Genomic DNA, 13,038 nt, shown 5'->3' with positions numbered 1-13,038 from the left:
ACAAGCACAGGAAAGAGGTTAGTCCTCAGTGGTGGAATAATCCTAGGGAGTTCTAACAATGGTCACAAAGAGCTCAAGAGACCCACAAGGGCAATAAACTCTAGAAGTACTGAGTAAAATCATCTGGTGTGTGTTAGTCAACATAGTTAATATCATTTTTCTCATGTTAACAAAAAACCCTGCAAAAACGGAGTGCCTTGAAGCTAATGTAAATTACTTTCTCTCTTATCTAATAGTCTGATAGAGGCCAGATGATTCTCCAAGGCAGCATCCAAACACTTTCTACCTTGTGTTTCTACCACTCTCTGGAGTCTCTGAAGTCGTTGTTTGTAGCATCTACACTTAGTCTGATAAAGAGAAAAATGTGAAGGTTTTCCAGATTTTTCATTAAGCCATGTCTGAGAATGAGATATTCTGTCCTGATATTCCAAAAAAGCTGGGTAAAACAGTGGAGTGCCTGCTAATAAGAAGCCAAGATACTGAAGAATAAGTAGATAATAGAGACTTCTACTATTGAACAGAAAATATGTCATGGTAACTCAGTTGTTAAAATATTGAGACACAGAATACTTGGTGAATAGTTGGTAAATACGTGTACCTTGAACACACTGTAGAATAAATAAGCTGGAAATTCTTAGGATTATTCAAGTACTTACATGCTTAAATACCTCTTGATGATAAATAGAAACAGGCCATATTAGGGAAAACTTAAAACAAAAAATAACCATTAAACACAAACGAGAGAGTATGAAGTTGTAAATGAAATTTTACTCATGATTTACTTAATGTATTTATTTGAGTGAGTTATTTAATTTTTAAAACCCAGCTCAAACTGATCATTGCTTGGGTCTTTTTAATACTTTCTGCAGACATCGTGACTTGTTCTCTTCTGTTCTACAGAGTCTTATATAAGTTTGTGTAAAGCACATTTTAAGCTACTGTTATCTTACCACATTGCTGTTTGTGGGTAAATTCCTGAGGACCCAATGCATATTTTAGCACAGAATGGATAATTAATAAGTTATTAAATATGCAAATTGAATCAAGACATGCTCACTACTTACATCATTTCAGGAGACTTTCAATATTCTAAACCTCTTTACAAGGTGGTCCACACCGTATTTCTTCTACCTTTCTTCATCCATACCACACAATTAAGAAATCATGCACTTTCCTCAGCTCCTCCGAAGATGCAGTTGTCTCCCCTGTTACAAAGAGGGCTTCTTCTGCCAAATCTGCCTCCTGCCCTTTTTCATTTGACTATTTCCTGCTCATTTTCAGCTGAGTTGCAACATCATTTTACAACTCTTCCGTGAACATTCTGTAATGAAATGACTTTTGTCATATTTTTCCATTTCTACTAATACTTACAGCAATTCACAATTGTTAATGGTAAAGGATCATCTAATTGTCTTCTTCAAGCTGGAGTATGTTCTCCATAAAGATAGAATTTGATTAAAATCATAACCCAATCTATTTCTGGCACAAAATGATTACTAAGTACTTGTTCAATGAATGAGATTAAAATGTCCATTGGTGTTCTCTAGGAAGTCAACATTGAGAACCTACCTATGAGTTAAGTACAGTCCTCCCAACTTCAGGATATAATTACACTACATTTTTCTGAAAACTGCTACCTTATACCCTCTACAGAGACAACACATCAAAACCATCTCAGTACTTCACTGCAAAATGTCCAACAGCAAAAAATGTCATCATTCACCCATACATTCACCCATAACCATTTGAACCTGCATTCATCTCTTTTCTCCTACTTCATCACTTCCTCAGTAACTCAAGCTTAAAAATCTCAGAAATCTTTTTTAACAGTTCTCTCAGATCTCATTAGTTACTAAACCCAACAGATTTGACCCATGAAAGATATCTTGAATTCATCCTTTTCTTTCCAGTCCTACTGCTACCCTCATAGTACAGGTTCTCATTACTTGTCACCTGATCTAATTCAATAGCCTCCCAGGGTGTCTCTTCACTTTTATTCTCTCCCTCTTCCAATCTACTCTACACATTGCCGCCAGAGTAATTGACCCATAGGTCAGTTCACTCCCTACTCAAACACCTTCAGTGACTCCCCATTTTTTAACCAAAAAGAGCAGCAAATCCTCAGCCTGGAATTCAAAAGCCTATATAATCTGGCCCCAATTTATTTTATATTTTCCCCTTCACTGTAGCCAAAATGGCTTTGTTTTCATTTCCAGAAGTTGCCCTGCACTTTCTTACTTTAATGATTCACTCATGTTCTTTATGGTAAGTCTGACCTCCCAAGCTTCCTACGAACCTGCTATCTTCTCTCCCCTCTCTCTATAGGGAACTTCAAGTCACACCATGAGGATGTCTCACAAATAGAATGGATGGAATTCTGTAGTTAAGTGATTCACTTCTCAATACCTTGGCTAAAGTGCTTCAGTTTTTTTCTTCTAAAAAATCCTTTCTCTTCCTGTTTATTCCAATCCATTACATATTTCATTATTTATTTAATTTTATTTGGGGGCAATTATATTCTATTTCTTTGGCTCTTGTTTCTGGTTCTTCCTTGAACTTACTATTACAAAAAGGATAGCTCAAAATAGAAATAAACGGATTTACATTTTAATGGAAATAACAATCTCCTTTGTATTTTGGTTGAACATATGGAAGGACTCAAGATAATATTATGAAATGCAGTTAATTATATTCACTGAGCATAATATCATAGCCATACAGGTATAGAAGTAATAGTGGTTAGTTAATAAACTCATTTTATCCACCATTTGCTGTGGTACCTTTCACAGGCAATTGTTCAGTCTTTCTCAAAACTACAATTGTCAAACATTCCCCAAATTTTGTGTCAAGGGAACAAAGTTTTCTGTGTTCAACAAAAGTTGAACAAAGACTTAAAATAACTGCTCTTCGTCATGAAAGGTATGTTAAGTTGTGCCATTCTATTAGAAACAGCCAGAAAACCTGGGAAAACAAAAACAATAAACCATCTCACACATTAGACCACTTGCAGCCCAGTGCTGTGATCAGAGAAGAGGAGAAAAGCATGAAGTACATTCTGTGATTTGCCTACTTATATGAAGTTCACTTTATGCTTTGAGGGCATTATCCAGGATGAAGAGTCAATTCAAATAAAACAGCTCCAAAAAGAAATAATACACAGGATCAAAGTTGAATTGATCAGAATTAGGATGACTTAAAGATCAAAAGAATAGGAAACTACACAAAGAAATGACTCCATGATGCTTTAGAAGGCCTACATTTTTTGACAACTTACAAGATGTGCAGGCTTTACTAAGAGTTGTCGTAGGCTTGGCAAAGAAATATTGAAAAAGAATCACTGTTATGAATTCTGACACATACGATTCCACGTACTTAAGTAAAACTTGATACACTGAAGTTTTACTTAGTAAGAGTGGAGAGGAATAAAGGAACATTGGGAATATCATTAGAAATTCCAGATTGGTCATACTCTGCCTGTAAGTCTAAATTAATCCTAGAATACAGTAAACATCACACCACATCTATCATAACAAGTCTTCATTTAAAACCAAAATGAATCAAGTTAATCAGCAAGATAATTCAACTGTCTTTCAATAAAGCATTCAGTATCGTTTAAACAATACATACACACACAATCCAAAAACTGCATAATGTAACATTTGTAATGTCTAGCATCCAATAAAAATTACTAGATATGTGAAGAAGCAAGACTTACAACCAATAAGGAAAAAATAACCTCTGAAAGTATAAGGCACAGACATAGGTTATGGAATCAAAGGCAAGTACTTGAAAGCAGTCCTTACAAATAAATTCATAAATTTAAATTGAAGCACGAATATTAAAATGAGAAGACTAGAAGAAAACAAAGAAATAAAGTGCAACTTCTACAATTCAAGAAGCCAAAAATATCTGAAAAGAAATATTCACTGGATATCTAACAGATTACAGTTAGTTAAGTTATTGAACACAAAGACATAGCAAGGAAACTGCAAAATGAAGTTAAAACAATTAAAATGTTTTTAAAAAGTTAGAATTTAAAAAAAAAATGAGTAGTCTCCATGAGAGTGGAGTAATACCAGGCATAAAATTTGAATAAAAATTATGTAAGAATTTAGTAAGTTTGAGAACACATGGCCAGAGCGGTGGCTCAACAGTTGAATAATCACCTCCCGGCGAGCAGCAGCATCCATGGGACCCAGTTGTTGTCATGGCTGCTACAGTTGTCCAGCTCCCTGCTTATGGCCTGGGGAAGCTGCGGAGAATGTCCCAAAGCCTTGGGCCACCCACTTCCAGACCTGGAAGGAACTCCTGGTTTCTGGCTTCAGTTTGGGTCTGCTCAGGCTGTTGCTGCGGATATGCATAAACACCACCACCAAAAAAGACAAAAGGAATTTCACTCTGACTTTCTTGCCACTTAAAAACATGTTTTACTTGTAAAGATGAACAAATTCCACATATTTTGTCTATACAGATTCAATAATGATCCTTCCTACCCATCCCCAACCATACTAGCCCTCTCTCCCTTTTCTTATTTTTTTAAGTTTTTATGTCATAGTTCCAGTTTATTTTATAATCACAAGCTTAACCCCTCCACTAAGAATTCAACAGTAACAATAATAAAATGTCAAAATGCCAATTTCACTCATATATATTTCATTTGTTGTACTCTGCATTTTAATTTTCACGATTCAGGGAATATATCTGATCTTTGTCTTTTGGAGAGCAGCTTATAAGGTTAACTAAACATCCATTTAGCTGCAAAAGAAAGGATTTCTTTTTTTATTTTTATAGTTGAGTGGTATTTCATGGTGATATCAAATTTTGTTTATCCACTCATTCCTCAAAAAAAAAAAAAAACACATTTGGATGGATTTCCTCAATTAGCTATTGTCAATGGAGCTGCAGTTAACACGTGGGTACAAGTAACTTTCATATGCTGATTTTATCTCATTGGAATAAATTTATAAGAGTGGAATTATCAGGGCCCAGCACAGTGGCCTAGCAGCTAAAGTCCTCACCTTGAACTTGCCAGGATCCCATATCTTTTAACTCAGCATCTTATTCCACACCTTTAGGAACTCCCATGACTCTTATGTTTGGCCTTTTGATTGTGTCTCACAATTCCTGAATGCTTTGCTTAGGTTTACTCAGTTCCCCTTCCAGCATTCTGACTGTGGCAGCAGGTGTCTTCTGTATCAGAGATTCTCCTGCTTCACTCATTCTATCATTGAGGCTTTCTACTGAATTTTTAATTTACTGTAGTGTATTCTGCATTTCTAATAATTCACTTAACTTTGTTTCAATGTTGCTATTTCCTTTGGAACATATTCCTTGAACTCCTATATGTGCCTTCTCATTGTTTTTATCGTTTTATAATGATATTTTACAAATCTATCTGGCACTTCCTCCAGGTCCTCTCACTTAAATATGAGGTTGATATGGTCTTTTACTCCTTTGCATGGGAGGGAGGGTGTCAGTAATCTCATTCACTGTGCCTCTGCCTTGGTTTTGGCCCTGGTTGAATCAGCTCTGATCAGTGAATTCCTCTCCTGGGGTGCAAGGTTTCATGTTGTGTCATGCACAGGCCTACAGGTTGATGTCATGCATTGCATTCATTTGCCCAGTTTTTCATTTGTGTCACTCACGCAACACCCTTCAGTAAGCTTTCCTCCCCGACTCCTGTGCTAAGCTTTTGCCACATCCTCTGCAGCCTGAAGCTCCTGGTTTGTCACTCTGCACCCACTGTAATACCATGTTGTGGCTGCACCACTGGCTGCTCACCCTTCCTACTGTTCCCAGTTCTAGCAGTACCTGGGATTAGGAAAATACCAGCTGTGACTTTAACCTAGATCGCAGGGCCATCAATGACACAAAATGCATGCATTTTTTTTCTTCTTTAATTTTCTTTCTAGAACCTGACTGAGGGCAACCCAGTCCTATTTTGGATGGAACCCATAGGATGCCAAGATGTTGTTAGTTTCCTTTGGAACCAGTGCAACATGTTGTGCCAGACATGAGTTCTCCCCTTGTTCAGCACTTACTTAACTTGCTATTGTCTCTGCAGCCAGAACCTTTGTCACGAAATTCAAAATGGCACCCTATGTGGCACTGGGGAGGCATCTGGGTTGTGAAATACATACTGCTCCCACTAGCTCTTGCAAATGATTAATTAAAACATCAAAAGGATCTGCCATTCAATAGCTGGATTCAGTCCCTGAGTTCGTGGTGATCTCCCCTTCCCACCTGACCAGTATTAGAGCTCCAATCAGCTCTGGGGTTTGGGTTCACATTAGTACCACTTCACTCTCTGTGCCGCTTCCTTTTATCTGTGTGTCTCCAGCTCCCCCTCTGTCATCAGCCCATAGACTCCTGCTTCCCTGGATTGCATTTCCGCTTCTCCTAATCTAATCCTTGGCTCATTTTAACATGTCCTCACCCTATTCCGTCATCTTGCTGTCTCCAACCACAAAACCTTTTATTCAATTCCATAAGATCTTTTATGATCGTGTTTTGAAAAAATAGTTTTGATCAAAACAGGTCACAGAATTTATTTACATATAGCTGATCAACAAAATTAGAAATTTTAATATTTCTGAAATCCTTTTCAATTGCTTGTTAATATTTACAATGTGTTATATTTATATCATTACTGTATTTATCTTAGAAAATTTAACAATAAAATGTTTTAAATTTATAGTTAAGACTTTCATTCTGGCAGCTGCTAATTTTTAGGTAGATTAGTCATTTAATTAATTTTAATTAAGTAGATTAATGTGGTTTATAAGAAAAGGTATCAGGGATAGGAAGTACAAAGATGAGTTTTTATTTGCTGTTCAGCTCCTGAAGTGGGGCTACATACTTTGTATTAATCATATGAGGCTCACTTGATTATTACGAAATCTGTTTTCAGCTTCAGATTTGATAGCAGCATTCTTGGCCTTTCAGATACAATTATATCCCTTTATTTTCTTTATTTACACCTTCTTCCATAATAATCTTGCAAAGTAGGCAAATGGAATGACTTTATCATAGGAGATACATAATATTATTACCAGCAAGATGTGAAGTTTCACTGCAGCTACACTTAGGCTTTCATCAGTCATGGAAGCTCTGTCTCCAACGGTCTCTCTGCCTTCCTAATAAAATGAAAATTCAAAATATTTCAAAAGGCTCAATAAGTTCCTGACAAACTTGATTTTGAAATGCATATCCATAAAAACTAGATTTGATCTTATTTCTTCACATTTTTATCCACCAGAATTTTCAGAAAATATTATATTAATAACATTTTTAATGTTTATGAGTAGTCTATTTCATTTTCCTTGTCATAAAATGATTTTGCATAGGGCTTGATAGATGAGGAATACACGAACCAAAGAAAGTATTTTTCACATCATGTAAAAATAATGCAGTATTATTACAGGTTAATCACCCATTTTTATGTGCACACTGTGCACACAATACTATATATGGAGAATATAATGCCATGATGCACATGCATTCTGTACTCACTGCTTTGTTTTTATGTAAAATCATATCTGATGTAGTAACTTATGCTCAAAAGATAATACCATACCTCTAAAAAGGAAGCACTGAGGAAATTATACCATGTGATGGAACTTGAAAGTATGAAAAGTGGGAAGAAGTGGACTCAATATTTGTAAGTGAAACAAAGCTATAGTAGCACTATGATACAATTCTCCATGTGTTTCCTATGTTTAGACCTGTCTTGTGAATAGAGGCATTCAGTGAGTATACTCCAGACTTCAAGAAGGTCTGTAAAATGAACAGGTTTGAAGACAAGAGATGGTATCTCCCTGTTAAGAAACAGGAAGATTTGTTTATTGTCTATGACAACAAAAATAATATGTACCTCTGGGACCATGTCAAATTCAATTCCTTCCCATTATGAAAGATGTGGGTTCACTAAACCAGGATTCCTCTCCTGTGAAGCTCCCAGTTGCAAGTATAGACATCAAGCAGTCCTCCTGCCGTCATCCTGTCCAGAATGGAACTTCAGCGCTGCAGTAAATGCTGCAGTCTAGCTGCTGTTATTGCTGTGAGAAACGAGCTTGTCTGCTTCTCTAGGTCACATTTACAAGAACCAGAGAGAGTCATTCCCCATGGATGAAATCACTGAATCCTTGCCACATGGACAAAGGAAGAGGCTGTAATATTAAGATGGATAAAATGAACCAAACCTGAGGCAGCTACACTTTCACCTGATGAAGCTGAAATTCTTCTGGACTTGGGGACCTTGGAAATTGGAGAAAAAAATTATTCTTCATTTCCGCTGAAGAAAATTCTACACCAACCTCAGATTCACTCAGTCTCGACTGAGACCTGTTTGTATCCCCCAGAAAAGAGGATGTGAAGGTAGTGACCTGAACACAAGGCTCCAAATATGTCACAGTCTGTGGCAGTGTTATGGCACTTCCCTTGGCAGCCAGGACGTGAGGCTGTCCACAGCTCCCACTTCTCCTGACATGGCAGAGCACACCAGCATCCCAGCAGCATGATTTGCTCATAGAGCAAGAAAGATGGCCAAAAGTGAGATAAGACAGCAGGAGTGCTACATGGGAACTATAGAAAATTAATAAACTAAGTAGCTTATATATATGTATAATATACATACATATACATACATATTATTCACTGTCGGCACACCCCTACCCACAAGAAATGTTCAAAAGTGAAGAATTGATATTTCCTATTGATATCGCTGGATTTCTTCTGTCCCAGAGAATTTGTGTGGAAAGATTTTCCTAAAAATAGGCAATTCTAAAGATCTAGATAATCTAAAAAAAAAAGTGAGTGGTGTTGGAAGCCACCATGGCCGCTGCAGTTGGCCAGCTGGGAAGCTCATTGGAATTCAGAGACAAGGATGTGTAAAAGTAGATGGATCGAGGTTCTCTAATTTTACCATATCTTAAGAAGTTACTTTTCCTTTTGCAACTAGAGGGATCAGGTAAAGCTTTAAATATTTAATTTTGGTTTTTGTTTTTTGTGCCATTTTTCTATAAAAAATAATATGAAAAAACTGGATTTTTAGTAGCAATAAATTTGGGGTTTCTAAATGATTTTTTCTTTAGTTTTTGATGGAAATTTTTTAAAAAGTGAACTTTCACAAATATGAATCTTTTCATATTAATAGTTAATGATGTTTCATTAAAAACTAACACATTAATAGAGCTATTAAAAGACAAGTACATCAAAAGCTAGAGATGTTATTTTAGCAAAAATTCTTGCTCCTTAGTTTCTCTTGATTTCCATTTTAGATACAATTAATTACATGCACATTTGTGAACATGAAAACTAAGCATATTATTATTCACAGCCTAAAACTTTAATGTTTTACTATAAAACATTCAAGGAAATCTCACTCTTTAAAAAAAGTTTATTTCCAGCCCATTTTACTGCTGCATAAACCAAGGTTCTTGAAAATTAAATCATATTGATGGAATTAGTGTGAACCTCAGAATTTGAAATTTGACATTGTCTCTGAACTCAGGAAAAATTTAACCTCCCATTAATAACATGTAATTGACAACTCTAACACTATTATGAGTATGCACTTGCAATTATATTTAATCTACTATTAAATTCCAACTCATGAATACAGAAGTAACCCCCATTTGAAATGTTAATGATGCTGTTTGTGATATATTATGATATATATGGTTCTGGGAAGTTAAATATGTGTCATTCAAGATGTCACCCATAAATATAGAACTGAATCCAAATGAATGTTTTTTTTTCATGAACTAAATTACAAATGCATTAAAGATGGATCTTTAAAAATTGCCTTCTGAAATAAAATGTGCATATATTACTCGTGTTTATTAATGTTCCAGGTATATGAATTAATAGTTTTAAAATGTACAGTATCTGGTTATTTGTTCTTTGTAACTGAAACCTGCCATATTAATTGTTTCTTTTAGAAATACAGATAATTGTAATCTGGTGATTGCCTTTGTTCTAAGCAATGGATTTTAATTACATTTAGAAAATGTAATTAATAATAATTATATTATTACAACTGCATAATATTAATTACAATTACAATATAATAAAGAACTCTAATTCCATTTGAAGAAAATAGAAGCTCAAGGCATTATTTCACATTCTAAGAGGTTTTTAAAAATATCATTGTAATTCTCTAATAATTATTTTCTCTTTTTACTCATTTGACCTCCTGGTGCTCTGAATATATATTTTCGACTAAGCATTCATGCTGAAAAGACTTTTTAGAATGAATAAAATCAATCAGAAAATCACTTCAGTTATGTATGTTTTGTTTTTAAAAAGTGAGGAAGGCTGATTGTTAAAAAATGAATTGATGTGTTGGCTGAACTGACCTCTTAAAACAGCACAAACTGGTTTCCAAATATGAAAAAGAAAAGTCCATTCACTTGGCAAGGATATTGAACTTCTTATGACACTGATTCACTGAATCAATTTGACTGTGGATTGTGTTTAACAAATCCCCCCTCCAATATTTTACTGGGGAACATACAAGTGGTAATCAAAATCTTAAAGAAAAGATAGCAGGAGGGGAATTCAATTATCTTCTTAGAACTGTACATATAAAATGCATGAAATTTCTGTTCTAGATATTAAGTGTTTTAATGTTTGAGGATGCACTTTTAAAACTTGGAGATAAATTTAAACTTTTTATAATAGTAATGACTTTTCATTTAGTTTTTGGAACGTTAGTTTTAGGTCATTCTTAGTTCTTAGAATTGTTTCATGAAAAAATTATTTATGGATTATCATTTTTCCAAGTATGATAATAAACTTTTTGTTCTCCAGATTACAAATCCTAACTATTGCGAATACAAACTGAACTTCAAGATAGAATGCAGTTAGCAAAACTGAATCAGAATGTGCCAGTATGTGGTGTAGCACAGCAAGCCGCCACCTGTAAAGCCAGCATCCAATTTGTCAAGAGACTTGTCTGTTCATTCCACTTCTGATCCAGCTCCCTGATAGATAGATAGATAGATAGATAGATAGATAGATAGATAGATAGAAAGAAAGAAAGAAAGAAAGAAAGAAAGAAAGAAAGAAAGAAAGAAAGAAAGAAAGAAGAAAACCCAAGAAAACAGCAGCAGAAGGTCCAAGTGGGCTCCTGCCAGGAAATTAGACCAGGATAAAGTTCCAGATTCTTGTCTTGGGTTTGCTGCAATACTGGCTGTTGTCATTTGTACAGTGAACCAACAGCTCTCTCTCTCCTGCTCTCTCTCTCCCCCACATCTCTCTTGTGTGTGTGTTCCCCCTCCTAACTCTGCCTTTCATATAAGTAAATAAGTAGATAATCCTTAAAATCTGATTTAAGAGGAAAATGAAGCACAGCTTTGCCTTTACTCTGTTCATTCCCTGTCTTAAGTGTTTTAAAATGTTCTCCTCACAACACAGAAGTCAGATGTGCATGCTAAGCACCCTGGAAAGTTCAGAAAGAGTATACCACATCATCAATATTGAGTGCCTCAAAGGAATTCACAAGCTAATAAGTAACATATGAATCGTAAGAGAATTAATAAGTTTTAACTTCTGATTCAGTGGGACCATTCATTCTTAGCTAGTAGTCTAATTAACCGTGGTAAGTGAAATTTTCCAATTGTACTTCCCAGCATTGCTGACCAAAATTCTCTGGCTATTAAGATCAGTCAGAATAAATGAAGATATAACAGAAGAGAAAGACATATATCAAAAGAATATTCTGCTAGAAAACATTATTTGAGGTATCAAATTTTTAGACAAGAAAAATCAAATATTAGGGCCAGAATATCCTTATGAAATAAGTAGATTTATAATTACTCATTTATCATCTAATAGTTATATGAGATAAAAGATGTTCCAAAATTTGCAGGTACACATTGGTTGGAACTCAATTTCTCTTAACTATGTTGAAGAGGAGTGTGTGCTCTTACTGTGAGCAATTTCCTATTTTTTTTACTTTAGTACTATTACTATGTAACTTCTTTGTTTCAATAAGAAATAATAACAAAATGGGTATGGCAATATAAAAATGATCATTTAGACACAGGAGATACACAGGAAATGATCAACTGGGATCATTTGGATTCCAGATTTCAATGTTCTTGGGTAATTTCACTTGCTATGTAGATGCCTTACCTAGCCATGAGTTCCTCCAAGACAAACTTTCCTGAAGTCAAATATCACAGCAAGTTAATCTCTCACTTTTAGACAAATGACAAGTAAAACTTTTAGTAGTTGTCTAAAGAGAAACAAAATCATTAAGTTGCTCCCCTAGACCTCTCAGGCAGGACTGGTTACATAATTTTCAGAGCCCAGGATCAGGTGAAAATGAAAGGCTTCTGGTTTTACTACACTTGATCTTAGCCAAAAGGCTGAGAAGCGATAGGGCTTCTAGTTTCAGTAAAAGTATGAATTTCAATGCGGCAGAACATTATTAAACCAAATGTAGGCAGGCTCTTTGTTTCTGATTGGGGCTCTGTACTATTGAGTAAGTTGAACACCCAGAAACCAAAAACCTTCTTAATAAATGGATATATTTATATATATTACATTTTATGATATATGTATATTATAAATATGTATACATATACACACATATATATCATGATACAGATATCTATATTCAAGAGCCATGGGAAAACTATGATAATTACGTGATTAAAATACATACTGCCATGACTAGTGACTTGTAAGGGGAATGCTGGGTGGCTTAATAGATACAGCTAATTGCAATGATTCCGAGTAGTACGTAGCATGCACTGACTAGTTCGTACAAGTAATTTAGAATTCAGCAGAATAATGTGAAGTCTTTTACTACTTAATTAAACTTCTGTAATGCCTGTTTTACCAAGATGAATAAAATACATAAATTGTGTGAGGTGACATCTAATGCACACACACACACACACACACACAAAGAGAAGTGTAAAAATCAGAACAGTGGGTACATTAAACTGATTCTTAATAATTGAAACCAATTTAATCATTTGAAATTATTTTATTCTAGCTGACGTAATACGTAGCAGTTATATTCTA

General features: G+C 35.0%; 1 non-coding gene across 1 annotated transcript; it reads right to left on the bottom strand.

Moving 5' to 3' along the window:
* Positions 1-12,192: 12,192 nt before the first annotated feature.
* On the bottom strand, positions 12,193-12,386 carry LOC118760248 (U2 spliceosomal RNA). The gene has a single exon (XR_004996672.2). It is a non-coding gene; the product is annotated as a U2 spliceosomal RNA (small nuclear RNA).
* Between the last annotated feature and the right edge of the window lie 652 nt (positions 12,387-13,038).

The sequence above is a fragment of the Ochotona princeps genome, chromosome 25 (genome assembly GCF_030435755.1).
Source record: "Ochotona princeps isolate mOchPri1 chromosome 25, mOchPri1.hap1, whole genome shotgun sequence".
Classification (NCBI taxonomy): domain Eukaryota; kingdom Metazoa; phylum Chordata; class Mammalia; order Lagomorpha; family Ochotonidae; genus Ochotona; species Ochotona princeps.
This window is presented reverse-complemented; position numbering and strand designations above follow the sequence as displayed.